The sequence below is a fragment of the Hevea brasiliensis genome, chromosome 11, assembly GCF_030052815.1.
Source record: "Hevea brasiliensis isolate MT/VB/25A 57/8 chromosome 11, ASM3005281v1, whole genome shotgun sequence".
NCBI classification, from domain to species: Eukaryota; Viridiplantae; Streptophyta; class Magnoliopsida; order Malpighiales; family Euphorbiaceae; genus Hevea; species Hevea brasiliensis.
Genome location: NC_079503.1, coordinates 93,854,367 through 93,870,859, shown reverse-complemented (window position 1 = coordinate 93,870,859; position 16,493 = coordinate 93,854,367).

Here is a 16,493-nt window from a genome sequence, read left to right as displayed (position 1 = left end):
TTTCCAGGATAACAGCTCCCCTAACTAAGTTAACTCGGAAAAATGTTCCATTCATTTGGACAGATGATTGTGAGGAGAGTTTCCAGAAGCTTAAGGAGTGTCTAACCACCGCTCCTTTGTTGACACTACCGATGAGTGGTGAAGGATATACCATGTACTGTGACGCCTCTAGAGTTGGCTTAGGGTGTGTTTTGATGCAGAATGGAAAAATAGTGGCTTATGCTTCAAGGCAGCTGAAGAGGCATGAGCAGAACTACCCCACCCATGATTTGGAAATAGTGGCTGTAGTCTTTGCACTAAAGATCTGGAGACACTACATGTATGGTGAAATGTGCGAGATATACACCGACCACAAGAGTTTGAAGTACATCTTCCAACAGAGGGATTTTAACTTGAGACAGAGGAGATGGATGGAGCTTCTGAAGGACTATGATTGTACCATCCAGTACCACCCTGGGAAGGCCAATGTAGTAGCAGATGCTTTGAGCAGAAAATCTTTTGGCAGCTTGGCGCACATATCAGCAGAGAAGAGACTGTTGATTCAGGAATTACATGAGTTGATGGATCAAGGTCTAATCTTAGATCTTTCAGATGAGGGGGTATTGTTAGCTCAATTTTCAGTGAGACCAGACCTGCGAGACAGAGTTAGAGTTTCCTAGCACAGAGACCAGCAATTGATGAAGATCATAGAAAGAGTACAGCAGGGTGAAGGTGGTGAGTTTGGATTTGCCAATGATGGCACCCTTATGCAAGGTTTCAGGATATGTGTGCCCGACGTGGACAATCTCAGAAATGAAATCATGCAAGAGGCATACTATACACTGTACAATGTCCACCCAGGCTCCACCAAGATGTACCATGATGTGAAAGATAGTTATTGGTGGAATGGCATAAAGAGAGACATAGCAGACTTCGTGTCCAAGTGCTTAACTTGTCAGAAGGTGAAGTTTGAACACCAGAGGCCACAGGGAAGCTACAAGAGCTCCCTATCCCAGAATGGAAGTGGGAGATGATTACTATGGATTTTGTGACTGGGTTGCCTCGTACCACGCGAGGATATGATTCAATATGGGTAATTGTAGACCGCTTAACTAAATCAGCTCATTTCTTACCTGTGAAGACTACATATTCTGTGGCACAGTACGCCCGACTCTATATTCGAGAAATAGTCAGATTGCATGGAGTTCCGGCTTCCATAATATCTGACAAAGGGCCCCAGTTCACTTCTCGATTTTGGAGAAAGTTGCAGGAGGCACTTGGCACACAGTTGAACTTTAGTACTACTTTCCACCCTCAGACAGGCGGACAGTCCGAAAGGACAATCCAAACACTGGAAGATATGCTTCGCATGAGTGTTTTGGATTTTGGAGGTCAATGAGATGATCAGCTACCTTTGGTGGAGTTTGCCTACAACAACAGTTATCATTCCAGCATAGGGATGGCACCCTATGAGGCATTATATGGCAGAAAGTGTAGGTCTCCTCTGTGTTGGACGGAGATGGGAGAAGCAAAGGTATATGATATATAGACCTAGTGCAGTACACTTCAGAGATAGTTCCTTTAATTAGGGAACGATTAAAAACAGCTTTCAGCAGGCAGAAGAGTTATGCAGATCCCAGACGGAGGGATGTAGAGTTTGGGATGTAGAGTTTGCAGTAGGTGACTATGTATTCCTGAAGGTTTCTTCGATGAAGGGAGTCATGAGATTTGGAAAGAAGGGCAAGTTGGCACCTCGGTATATTGGACCTTTTGAGGTTACTGATAGGGTTGGAGCAGTTGCCTACCGGTTGGAATTACCACCCAACCTTTCCCACGTTCATCTTGTATTCCACATCTCCATGCTCAGGAAATACATTCTTGATCCTTCTCATGTGTTACAGCCGGATGTAGTAGAGCTGAAAGAAAACCTGACGTTTGAAGAGCAACCTGTAGCCATAGTGGACTACCAAGAGAGGCAGCTAAGATTAAAACAGATCCCTATAGTTAAGGTTTTGTGGAGGAGTCAGTCAGTGGAAGGGTGCACCTGGGAGTCAGAACGGGACATGTGACACCCCTTACCCGTGTACAGTATACCCGAGTAAGTAATGCCACACGGTGTACTGGCACACTCTAATATACCTTACTTAATTTGTGTCATGCTTTTGAAGCTAATTTATAAAATATGATTTATTTAAGCCATTTATCGAAATTATTCTTTATTTGGGGTTCCGAAAATTTTATAGAAAATCCGGCAGAGTACCGGCTAAAAATAGAGAAAACAGTTCTTCGGAACCTGTTAAAAACACTTCCAATAAACAAATTCATTCATTCTCAACTGCAATATCATCACAAAACTCAATATCAAGATCTCAACAATTTTTTTCAATTTCAGGTCTCAACAACCTTCTCATTTCTCAAAATATCCCTTTCTCAGGGTTCTCATATATAAACAACCATTAAATACTCAAGTTAATACCATACATGACCATAAATCTTTATTATTTACATAAAGCTCAAAATACATTACATAAATCCCAAATACATATGAGAAATAGAAATTTAATTACAAAATGTCAAAATGACACCTAGTGTCCTACCAATGCACAGCAGACGTTGAGGTGACACGGACACTGAGCAGAACTGCCGGATGGACTCACCCAGTCTGTGGTCTACTGAGCTCACGATCGGTATCTCCAGTACCTACGCGTGGCAAAAGCAACGCGCTAAGCAATAATGCTTAGTGGTGCAATAATATAATAAAAGAAAATAGCAAGAAAATAAATGTGTATAGAATGTGTATACTTTCTTTGTTTGGTGTTGGTATATTCATCATTTCATTAACTTTGTTCGCTTTTATTCATTTGGTTGCCCCAAGTAACCTACACTAGACGACTGGACTGGATAACGGGTAAACTGGCACTGGGTACCTAGTACCTCGGGCCGTCACACCATCGGTCACATATGCATCTCCCGGTGTGCAACAGCACTAACAATGTCAAATAATATCGTGCACAAGGCCAAGTCTCAATGCAAAGTCAGAATGGCTAAAAGCCATGAAATCACAAAATGGCATTTTTGCCATGTGCAGTACTGCTAACTGAACCTTATTGGCATGCCAAACTATCCAAACCAATCATGTTAGGTATACTAGGGCATTTGAAACTTTTAAGTTCTTCAATCTTTGAATTTCAAGTTTCGGTGTTACTATTCACCTCTATGGTCAACTAAAATGTTGACTTTTGGATAGCAAATATGTACATTGACTTTGGCACTCCCAATATACCACATTTAGTGTTTAAAACTTATTGGCATTAAGTGTTAATACCATTTCAAAGTGTAAACCAATACAAGCAGAATTTTCAGTTTTGGTGAGTCAACTTCACTGTTCCATTGGACACTGTTACTGTGGGAATTTGAAGAAATGTAAAACATGAAAGTTGTTCCTTGTTTTGTCTAGTTGAATTTCCTTTTTTGAATCACTCCATTTGGAGTTTTGTAGCTCCAAATATGGCCCAAAAACCCAAGCTGGCCGGATTGCCAAAACTGCAGAATTACCATATCTACAGTAACATGAACAGTGACTTCCACTGCCATTTGGGTTAGGTTCTGGCCATAATTTGGGGTAGGTTCCTTCATGAAAGTTGTTTGTCTATGTCTTAAATTGTTGCTGTAAAAATTTCAGGTCAATTGACCAAATCTACAGTGAGTTATGGCCAAATGAACATTTACTGTTCATTTGGTCATTCTGCAGAATCAGTTTCAGGGTATCTAGATTGGGGCCAAGTTTTGGTCTTCTTGCTTTGGTCTTTTGGGCATGGTTTCTTCAGAAAAAATGTGCCATTATAAGCCTAGTTTCATGTCCAATTGGCCAAACACCAATTGGACTAACACAGCCCAAGTTATGGCAGTGCAAATGGACTGAATTTTCAGTCCCTATGCTGCTGTCCTAGGGCAGCCTGCAACCTCACTTTGGAATCCCATTCTTCAGTCCATTTGTTGGTCAAATTACCTAAAATGGTCACTAATTGACCATTAAAATGCTCTCTAATAATTTCCTAAACCAAGTTTACATTTTGCTCACAAAACCCTAATTCAAATCCATGTTTTTATACAATATGTCTTAGTTAGCTTTTTAATCATTGTTCTTGTATTTATAAACTTCCAACATAACTCTAATTCACTTCAAGCTCATAAAAACACTCACTCCTATTCCATAGCTAGGGCAGCTGAAATTCACAAGCTCAAACACATAGGTTTATGTTCATTGAAATCACAATTCTCACTAAGTTTCAAGTCCCAAACCATGAAAATAAAGAGTTTAATGAATATAGGTGCACTAACCTCAAGTGGCAGAATTTTTCCAAGCCCTAAACTTCAATTTCCTTCCTCTTGTTGGCTGCCAAGAGCTTGGTTAAGATGTGGGGTAAAGCTTTAATGAAGAGAAGTTAGGGTTTTGTGGTGTAAACAAGGGAAAAATCAAGCTTTTGATTGAAGATTAATGGAGGGAGAAAGGATAGGGATTTTGGCTGGAATGGGAAAGGGGGTGGCTGCTGGTTTTTCTTTCTTATTTTGGTCTTCTTTTATGTCTTTTAATAGTTTAGTCAAATGGTAGATTAATGGTGATTGGTTGAAAATTATAAATGACATCACATTGATGTCATAAATTGCATTTTATTGATTTTTCTTCTCTTTTCTCCACTACTCATTTCCAATTTCATTTTTAGTAATGTTTATTCATATTTTATGTCATATTAATTATTTACTTAACTGGACAAGTCGGCCAAAAATCACCTCTGAAGGCGAAATGACCAAAATGCCCTCCGTTTGGCTTAACGGGTCAAAATTGGCTGTACCGATTGAAATATTTTTCTAGGTATTTTCTTGGCATTCTAATGTCATAGGAACCTCAATGACCCTTCTCTGGAGTCCCAAAAATTATTTTACAATTTTTCCCCCGGGTCTAGGGCTCCTCGTTGCGAGAACCACAACTTCCCTCCGGTTACCCATCACTTGGGCACCGGCTCGTTTGACTTGGTTGTATTTTATTTCTAAAATTTTTACTAAATTTTTCTTATTAATATTTGAGTTAATTATGGTTCCTGACTTTAGTTTAAATATTTTTTCAGACGTTCTAGCTGTCCGGACCGACACCGATCACCGGAACAGTAGGATGTACGGAGTGGTTACATGGAGGGTGTTACAGGACATGCGTAGCAAGTACCCTTATCTATTCAATGTGTAATTATGTACTTTATTCTGCCTTGTGTAAAATTCAAGGACCAATTTTCTGAAAGGGGGGAAGAATGTAACACCCCAAATTTTTAAATTTATTATTTTGTGAGTAATATTAATATTTTAATTTTATTTAAATTTTAGAAAATTATTTGAAATTTTTCAGATTTTAGAAATCGGGTTTGATTTCCCGAAAATATAAAACTTTGATGATTTTTAAAAATTAATTTAAAGACCACGTGGCAAAACTAAAAATATATTTGGAGTCTATGAATTTTTCTGAGTTTTCTAGAATTTTTTCGAAATTTTTGGGCCTCGTTTTCGGTCTCAAGGCAGAGTAAAAAATTTAAATTTTGTATCTTGAATCGAACCGGCCGAATCGAATAGGACCAGATTGGACTGGCCGAATCGGGCCAGCTCCTTCTTCTTCTTCTTTTTCCTTCCCGCGCGCGTTTTTCTCTCTTCCTCTCTCTCCCGTTTTCTCTCTCCTCTCACCTACCCTCGCTGGCCAGCCACTACCCCAGCCTCCCCACCTCACCGGCGCACCACCCCAGCGCCTCCCCACCGCCGGCTGGCCTTCCAAGCGGCTGAAAATGACGTGCGAAGCTCCCTTTGTGAGCGCGCGCCTTTTCGGCTTCTCGGCCGAAATTCAGCCGATCCGGCCACCGATTGGGCCAGGTCTTGTGTCAGACAATATCTACACCTCGAGAGCTTTCCATAGACACCAAGAACACCAAAATCCATCGAGCGGTTTACCCAAATTTTGTCCGGGAAGTTTTAGCTCATTTTGACTTTTGGGCTAGATTTCTCGCAAACCGTGAACCCCATGAGAAAACCGATAGTACCAGAGCGCTCCACTCGTCGAGACCTTCACGGCAATATAAATTTCAAAATTTTTTGACACCGTTTTTCGGTGGGTCCCATGAAACTTTGTAGTATTTTTCCGAGCATTAAATGAGTTTAGAAAATTCTGTAAAAATTATATACTAACTCCCGTGTTATGAGCTTCGTGTAGCTACCTTTAATTGGCGGAAATTCGACGGTTGCCCGGGTCTATGAATTTCCGGCCAGACAAACTGGCTACTGAAAAAGTCTTGGAATTGGATTGAGATTTTGGCTGCCCCACCATTGTTAGACGTCCCGAGCGCGTCCCCAGAGTCGGAATCGACGTAGGTAAACCCGAACCTCACTTTCTTGTAATTTTCTAGTGCTTAAATGGGATTAAAAATCCATAAAATATTCGTGGTAGCTCAGAAAATTATGATTCTTTTTGCATTAGCTTAGTAATGTTGCTAAGGACCGCGGGACAAAGTTTTAGAATTTTTAGAGCTTATTTGGGTAGTTTTTGCAAAAAGGGTCAATTATAAGGACTAAATTGTAATTTTACATGTTGTGATTGATGACTGTTTGGATGGGCCCAGGAGGGGCTGTGTGATATGATTGAGATGTTGATATATAGTTTGTGGATATAGAAGTGTATTTTAAGCCTTTTTGCAGGTTGGGTAGGTCCTAGGTATAGGGGAGACTCTGCCGGATTTTCGGCACGACTTAGGACATATTTGGTCTTTTCTTGGTTTGTATTGAGTCAATTGTATTAAATAATTGTAATAAAATTGTCAGGTGAGCCGGGACAGCCTTCCTCCTCCGCCCAGCCGCCACAGTGACTTCGATTGAGTCTGTGAGTAAAATATTAATTTTAATTGTAATTTCGATATTATTATATGTTCAAGCATGCCCATGCATCACTTATAAATATGTATCTATGTAGTTAAACACTAGGCACATTTTATGTTGCATTCATAATTGTTAAAGTGCCATGGATGTTGTTGTGGTAATTTGGAGCAGTGTGCGTGAGTTGGCGTGCGTGTGGTGTGGTGTTGGCTATGGACAGGACGGGTAGACACGGCTTGAGATCTTCGCTGGGACCCGGTCCTTCGGGGTAGACACGGCTTGAGTTCTTCGCTGGGACCCTGATTTGGTTTATTAAGTGGAAGTCCGAGCTTAAGTTCTTCGCTGGCACAGTTTGGATTAAGAGAGCTGTATAGGGGATCAGCTCCTATATATGTATTGTTTGACATTATCGGGTGTGTGAGTGCTCCAAATTACCTTTTTGTTGTTATGATGTGAAAATATTATTGATATTGCATCTCACTCTACAGGGTGCATTAGCTTTAGATAGTTATAGAGATTATGGTTAAAATTGATATTTTACTCTCTGAGTCAAACGCTCACTCCTGTTCATTATTTTTTTTAGGCTACAGGAGTATTATTGTTGTGGTTAACCTGCTTTCTCCCTCGCAGGTTGCTTATTAATGTTTGTGTAATTCTGTTAACTTCTAGAATTCAGCATGTATTAGAAATATTTATTTGATTTGGATCTGTAATATAATTTACCATGTTGGACCTGTAAACTTATTAAATGCATGTATGTTGGACTGGATGAGGGAGCTAAGCTCCCATTTATTTTTATGACATTTGAGTATGTGGAGGGTGAGCTGAGCTCCCCAATTGATTATATATTGTGTTTACAGGTCGGGTGAGTCAAAAACTCCCTATTAAAAGGTCTATTTTATGGCTGGACTCTGTCCGGTTGAATTCTTGAAATTGGGCCCAAATGTGTTTTAGAGTTGGGTTGAGGAATAGTTAGGCTTACTACGGGTCTCGGGGGCTTTAGGCTAGCCCAGGTCCTAGTGCTGGTCCGGCCCATAGGTTGGGTCGTGACAGCATTGCATTACATTACAAATTTGATTTTATTATATAGTTAACTATATTTATGTTGTACCAAATATAATCTAAATGCAGCTAAAATTAAATTTTTAAATATTACAATTTTAAAAATAACTCCTGATGTTATTGTGAAATAGCTTCCGCAAGTGCACGGGTCACAGTAGTATAGTTTAAAAAAAAAAATATCATTCCCATAGGGAATTATGCTTAAATTGGAAATAAAGGGATAAGCTAATTAGAATGTTAAAATTTAAAGATATTGGTAATGAAATTTAAAATTAAAATTGGTATTTTAGGAATTTAAGCCAAATCAAACAATTAATTAAACTAATTAAACTAGATGACTAAAATTTGAATTGAAATTACTAATTATCAAATTGGGAGGAATTAAATCTAACTTCAATAAAAATTAAAGTGATTCTAGAGATAGGGTTTTCAATATTGTGTGCATGTGATTTATCCCCAATTTAGCCAAACACATGAGAATTGCAATTTTGAGGGAAATCAATTCTTAGTTCTTTGAAACCTTTCTCAAGCATTTCAAAGTTGGTATTCATCAAATCAAACCCTATTTTCATGGTATTTCAAACTTGACCAAAAACCCAATTAAAGCTCTAATTAATTTTAAAAGTCCCCTTAATCCTCTTAGCTTATCTCTAACACCAAGAAAACTAAGTTTATTGCAAGATTATCTATCCCAAACATTCACTTTTCAGTCCATCTGTTAAGGATTAAAACTTAACTTAATGAGGGCCCATTCATCAAGCAAGGCAACAAGCTCACAAGCAATAAATCAAAATGCAGCAAATCTCATTTAAATGACTAAATCAGTTCAAAAACCACAATACTCAACTCAACTAAGCCTTTATCCCAAAAATTTGGGGTCGGCTATATGGATTCACTTTCTCCACTCTAAACCATTTTGGGTTAAATCCTCAGAAATGTGTAATGCTTCTAGGTCATGTTGTATTACTCTCCTCTAAGTTAATTTAGGTCTACCCCTTTTTTTCTTTCTATCCTCTAACCTAATGTGCTCTACTTGTCTAACTGGAGCCTCCGTATGTCTACGCTTCACATGACCAAACCACCTCAATCTCCCTTCTCTCAACTTATCCTCAATTGGCACCACTCCTACCTTTTCTCTAATACTCTCATTACGAAATTTATCTAGTCTAGTATGACCACTTATCCACCTTAACATTCTCATCTCTGCAACTCTTATCTTAGACGCATACGACTCCTTTAGTGCCCAAAACTCACTACCATATAACAAAAATTTTCCTTTCAACTTATTAGGAATCTTGCGATCACATAAAACTCCCATGGCACGTCTCCACTTCAACTATCCGGCTTTAATCCTATGACTAACATCCTCCTTACATCCCCCATCTACTTGAAGGACTGAGCCGAGATATTTAAAGTGATTACTTTGTGACAGTACTACTCCGTCCAAACTAACTCCTTCCCTATCACCAGTTTGGCTGTCACACCCTACCCCTCTGTAAAGCATGACATGATCCCGTGGTATACCTAATGAATTACCAACTTCGTCTACTGATAACCCATCAAATACACTACAAGGGATTTTAAAACTTTTCTTACTTCTTTTTACAGTGGTGAGCACTATTTACAGGTGTTAAAAACTTTTTTGAACTGAAGTGAAATAGCTAACACATTTGAAGAATTAACAATTTCTGTAAAAATTTTGGCAGTGTATCATCTGTATTTTGAATAAAATAATTCTTCAAAAACCTGTAAAAAAACACTTCAAATATATTTCTCAATCTCAAACTCTAACATTTTGTTCAACACAATAAATTTCTCAACTCAAATCCACAATAATTTTTCAATATTTCCAAAGGCTGAGATAAAAGAAATATAGTATAAATTTTACAAGTCAAAATAACTCATAATTTATTTTACAACTTCAATGTACAATTTTAATTTACAACTGCTCAAAACCAAGAACAATATATATATACAGTGAACATACATTACAGTACAAAATGCAACATATGGTATACTCAATATACCCGATGATCTCTCAGTGTTGCCCTAACAGCCTAGTCTACTGCCCTATCAATCTGTCTACCTGCGACAGCAATGAAAAGCTATCGCTGAGTAAAATTGATGGTTGCGAATCCGCAAGTATAGGGTCGTCTCAAGTAATAAAGTGATGAATCAAGTATCGTTCCCACGAGGATTTGCTGTTTGATTACCAAACTATGAATGAAGCAATTATTTGGGCTAATGATTAATGAATAAATGGTAAATGTAAATGAGCAAGGTAAATTGATTAATCTAATTGGGATGGGTAAAGAGCAAACAAATAAATTCTGGATCTAGTTTGCAATTAAACTAAATTAACAACGGGTAATTCAAATCAAAGTCTAATTATGGTAAAAGTGATTCCAGAGTTGGGGTTTTATGCATAAATTAATTTGGATTTTTCTTGGGCATTCCAATTTTTAGGGAAAAATAGAGTTTGAAGGTGATTAATTCTAAATTCCTTTGATATCTTTTTCAAGCAAACCAAAGTGTGTTCTAAAATAACCAAATCTACTTTAAATTTATATTTGATTAATTTAAAACCCATTAAGTTTTGTAACCAATCATTAATTCCTCTTAAATCCCAAGTTTATTTCTAAATCTAGGGAATTTTAAGTTCTAATCCTTGATTATCTATCAATGACTTTCACCTTTCGGTCCTTCAATCAAAGATTAACACAATACCCAATGGGTAACAACATTAGACAAGTAAATCAAGCACACAAGGAAGGAATCAAAACTCATATTTATGTAAAATAAGGAAATACCCAGTCCAAATCCACAAATTAATCTAAAACATATTTCCCAACTCTGAAATCTAAAGAGTTTACTCATAAAGAGTTTACTCACTCATTATGGTATTTACAAGAATGATTGATGGAAAAGTAAAGAAAAACATGATAAGAGGACTAAAATAGAAAAACTCAGGTAGAAGAACCCAAAACTCTGGTTTCTGGAGCTCCAAAAATGGTTGCAGCAGCTCCTCCCCAGAAAGTGGCGTCTCCTCCTCTCTCTCTATTCTATTTTCTTTCCTTTTTGTTTTTCCTCCCTTTCCTCTTGTGGCAAAAATTAGGAAATGATGAATTTATATGGTCACAAAAAGTTGCCCTAAAAGTAAATAAGAGCCAAGGAGTGGATAGGATGTAACGACCCAGCCCAGCCCAGTCAGTATTGTCCGCTTTGGCCCGTGGGCCTCACGGATTTGTCCCTTGGGAGGTTTCGCTCCCAAAAGCGCGCTGACCAGTTTAGGCTGACCCCCACATATATGGCCCAGATTGCCTTCTCCCATTTCCGATGTGGGACGGGCGGCACCTGCAGGCGTTACGTATCGCCGTCCCCACAGTCCGTTACAACCCACCAACTTCCGCTGGGGGCGTCCTCGCACCCACTCGTACTGGAGGGAGTCCGGCTCTGATACCAATTGTAACGACCCAGCCCAGCCCAGTCAGTATTGTCCGCTTTGGCCCGTGGGCCTCACGGATTTGTCCCTTGGGAGGTTTCGCTCCCAAAAGCGCTGACAGTTTAGGTGACCCCACATATATGGCCCAGATTCCCTTCTCCCATTTCCGATGTGGGACGGCGGCACTGCAGCGCATGTATCGCCGTCCCCACAGTCCGTTACAACCCACCAGCTTCCGCTGGGGGCGTCCTCGCACCCACTCGTACTGGAGGGAGTCCGGCTCTGATACCAATTGTAACGACCCAGCCCAGCCCAGTCAGTATTGTCCGCTTTGGCCCGTGGGCCTCACGGATTTGTCCCTTGGGAGGTTTCGCTCCCAAAAGCGCCGACGTTTAGGTGACCCCACATATATGGCCCAGATTGCCTTCTCCCATTTCCGATGTGGGACGGGCGGCACCTGCAGGCGTTACGTATCGCCGTCCCCAAATTGTAACGACCCAGCCCAGCCCAGTCAGTATTGTCCGCTTTGGCCCGTGGGCCTCACGGATTTGTCCCTTGGGAGGTTTCGCTCCCAAAGCGTGACCGATTTAGTGACCCCATATATGGCCCAGATTCCCTTCTCCCATTTCCGATGTGGGACGGGCGGCACCTGCAGGCGTTACGTATCGCCGTCCCCACAGTCCGTTACATAGGAAATGAGGTGTAAAATTATCCAATTCAGCAGTACTATTCACGTTCTGGGCAGTCTGCTTAGGGTTCGGCTTAACCCTAAGCAGCTTCTTAGCAAATTTCACTGGTCATGCGCTTAAGGTTAGCGGACCTTCAAAGAAATCTTGGCAGACTCAGAGTAAAATAGACTTTTCTGCTCATGCTTGACTTATGCTGCACCTTAAGCACTGTTGCTTTACCCTAACCAGGATCTTAAGCAAAGTGTCAAGCAAATTTCGGCTAACTTGCTCTTTCAAAGCTTGATTTCTTCAACTTTCCTCCATGCTTAAAGAATTCCAAATTTCTTCAAATCACTTCCTAATGCACTCATTGATCCTCGATTTGCCACAAAATCCTATCAAAAACAACAAAACTACAAAAATCAAATATAAAATATCTAAAATTAACAAATAAGCTAAAATAAAGCTAAAAACATAAAATATACTAAAATATAAGGGCAAAATGGATGCAAAACTACCCTAAAATGAGTGTAACAAATTCCCCCAAACTCAAACCTTTGCTTGTCCTCAAGCAAATTAAAAACAATTAATGCAATTTGGGGTACCTTACCTTAAATTTATGAAAATTACTTATCCAAACTCTCAAGCTTACTTTTAGCCACCAACAAACCATATACCCACTTTCAAGATACAAAGAGTTTAATCCTCAACAAAGTTATCACCGCTTAGCCTTAGGTTAATTATCCATATCATCAAGCCCAAACCAATCAATCACAAAGAACAATCATGCCTAAATAGACTATAGGGTAATCCACAAACTAAAGTGTCTCAAATAATAATGGAAGTAAATGAATGGATTAATGATATCACAATCCCATAGGCAATTCTCCTATTCCAATCTCCACTAATGTAGCAAAACACCATCAAAAGATCAAAAAGACTTTCAAGGGTTATAATGGGGCTAAGGGGGTGATAATGTGGCTAACAAGAAAAGGATAGAGGTAACAAAATATGAGAATAATCAAATTATTAAAAGATCAAGACACACAATTTTTTTTTTTTGAATCAATTGGGAGAAGGAACTTTACAACTTTTTACCAATACTAGCTTATAATTTTGAAGCTTTTAGAGGGACTACATAAATAACATTGACTTTGAATTATAATTGTCCCTTTCAATTCACCCCCAAACTCATTTCTTTGTGTACTTGGGTGTTGAATTACTTTACATACCATAATTGAATTTGCTAGCCTTTTTATTTTAGTCACTTCTCCCAACTAATTGTTATATATATATTTTTTCTTTTTTTTTTTTATGTGTATCTATCACTCAAAGAATTATTCTCATGGAGGGTAGGTAAGTGTTTGGGTTTATAGCTAGGCATTGATGTGGGTTCCAAAGGAGTAAGAGAGATAAATGTAGGCTCAAATTGGTTCCAAAGGGAAATTTTAAAGTGAGGTTGGCTAAGGCTAAAATAATCGTTTAAAATTCAAAGAATGCCTAGATCATTTCTTTTTCAAGTGTATGCTATGATTTCGCCTTGAAAGGTTTAGAAAGATTGTTCTAGGATTGGTGAGACATCAATTAGCTACTTCTCACCCTAGAGTTTTCTCTAAGCACTCAAAGTCAATGCAATTGATTGGGTGGCCCTTGGCTAAGAAGATATAAACTAAAGCAAGAATCTAATAACTTTACACCTATCTAGAACTTTCAATCCATCAAACCCTTCTAAAAGTAAGCTCAATTGCTCTTCAAAGCAATTCTCAATCCTCTAAGGACAAGGTAAAAAATTATTTTTATGATATGCATGATCCTAAAATGAATGCATAAATCAAATTAAAACTAAGTGTAATCTATATGAAAACTATATGCAAATGTATGTATATAAGTATAGACATGTGTGTGGTATATGTATAAGTGTATGGATTATTTATATATGGATGAATGAAATGCAATAAATGAATGAATGAAAATTTTAAAGAAATTTTTTAAAAATTTTGCAAAAATTTTGCCCTCACCCCCAAACTCAAATGAAACATTGTCCTCAATGTCTAAAATGAATGCAAAGTTGGGCAAAATTGTGTAAACTAATCAATTAATGAAATTTATACAATTGGGGATTAAATCAATATAAGGTCAAGAATTCCAAAATTAGCTCAAAGTGATATTAACAATGAAGCTTTAGAGAGAAAAAATGTGGAAAAGTATCCCAAATGTATGAATTTACACTGCTTAAGATGTTGCTTAACCTGCTGCGTAGGGTAAAGCGAAAGCATAAGCATTGGCAACATACCATAAGCATAAATAGTAAAAGGGTAAGCTGTTACCTCCAAATGATGTGAAACAGATGCGGCTCAAAGAAAATTGTGCAACTCATCAATGTCAACAAAATTAGGATTGAAGAAAAGATAAAGTGCAAAAATAATGTGCAAGAAGATGAAAAAGTGTAAAGAAATAAGATCTAACAGTTAAATCAAGAATTAAACCAAAAAGCATTCACAGAATAACTATGTCCATAGCAGAAGATAAAATAAAATAAAGTAAACTAAAGGAAAGAAGTGCAAGTATAATCATAAAAACTAATTACCAAAGTATTACAACTATTACTAAAGTTTGAAGATTAAAATAAACAGATTACAAAATAAACCTAAAACAGAAACTGAATTGAAAAACTAGTACTGTTACTGCTACTGCTACTGTACTAAAACTAATACTAAATTGTCTCATCGTTTAAGCTCACTGTCAAGGCTTTATTCTTTGCATCGTGGTCCGCTTCAGTTACGCAGTAGGTTCATTATGATCCAAGCTTGAGCGGTTCAAATTTTTTGTGAGGTCTTTCATTTCTTGAAGCATATCTTGGCCCCAATGATATAAATTGTTGTAAGATTGGGCCAATTTGTTGTAGAGCTCCAGCATTTGAATTTGTTGCTGCTTCTGTTTCTTTTTAAGAGATGAAAATCTCTTTTTAAGTTTCTTTTCTAGCTTCTTCTTTTGGTTGACCTGCTGCTGACCCATGGTATCAATTTTGACTTCTAAGTTCTTCAAGGTAGCAAGGATATCTGTGGTGTCAGGTGAGGGAACAGATGGTTGGACAGTGAAACTTGCTATTTTGGATTCCAAGGATCTTAAGAGGGACAAAATGTCTGCTGAAAACTGCGGGGCAGTGGTTGGTTGGGGTTCTGCTGGTGCAAAGGTAGTGGGGTCTGCAGTACCACTGGCTTCAGGATGCTGCTGTAACAAAGCATAGGTATGTCCTACTTTCTCACAAACATCCATGTGTAGCAACATTGTGCTGTCTATATATGATTCACCAGAAACTGGCAGCAGCTTATATAGACTAGCATCAAAGCTAAAGGAGTTTGCTATAGCAGTTATATATCCTCCAAAAACTATACTACCTTTGGTATGCTTTGTGACAATTTGGTGCCAATGAGTAGCTAGGAAATGGGCTGTGCTTACTTGTTTTCTCTCCTTCATGCACCACAGGAAAAATAAATCTCCAAAGACCCACAATGTCACATCGTGTCCCCTTCCTAAAACAGTGTAAGAAATGAACCTATGGAGGTATTTTAACACATGATCAACTATCCTAGAGGCTTTTGCAGTCCTCTGTCTATAATAACCCCCAAAAGGTGCAATGTCTTTCCAGAATTGAACAGGGTCATAAATAGTTTGTTGCCACTCAATATTTTTATAGCCCGAACCCTGAAAACCAAAAATTGCATTCATAGCATCCATGTCTAACTCCCTATCAATTCCAGCACATCGAAAATATATCACATCCTTATGCTCAGGTACTGCTGGTTTGAAATTCAGCCTTAAGGAACTCAAAAATTCCAAGGTCAAATCCTTGTACACTGGTTCCCTAATCCTAGCAAATTTAGTCCAGTTGACAGCATCTAAGTAGGCAAATACAGAGTCATAAATGCCTAATTCTTTTAAAATCTGCTCATCCATATATTTGTTTGCCAAAATAGGTTTAGAAACTAAACTGTCATAAGCATTTTTCATATCCATGTCTCTAAAAGCCCAAGGTAATGGAGAAAGTACCTCCTCTATATCATTGGCAGATGACGCAGGTGCTGCTGGAGAGTTTAAGGGTGACTGAGACACAGGGGTTTGGACCGCTGGTGGTGGAATTTGCGAGGAGGATCTAGTTCTTTTGCTGACTGGTTCAGAGGAAGGTTGAGGTGGAGAGTTTAGGTCGAAAGGAACAGAGGGCGCTCTTTTTCGTTTTCCGACAGGGGCTTTCTTGGGTCTACCTGCAGCCTTTTTAGTTTTACCTTTAGATTTCGTTTGAGTAGGCGCAGGTTCAGGTATTGGTTCTGGGAACTGAGTTTCAAAAACGGGTGTCTCATTTTGCTGCTCAGTTTGTGGCGAAAGGGGGTTCGGCGGAATGAGTGTTGGTGTTTGGCCTGGGGGTAGTGGTGGTGATTGAG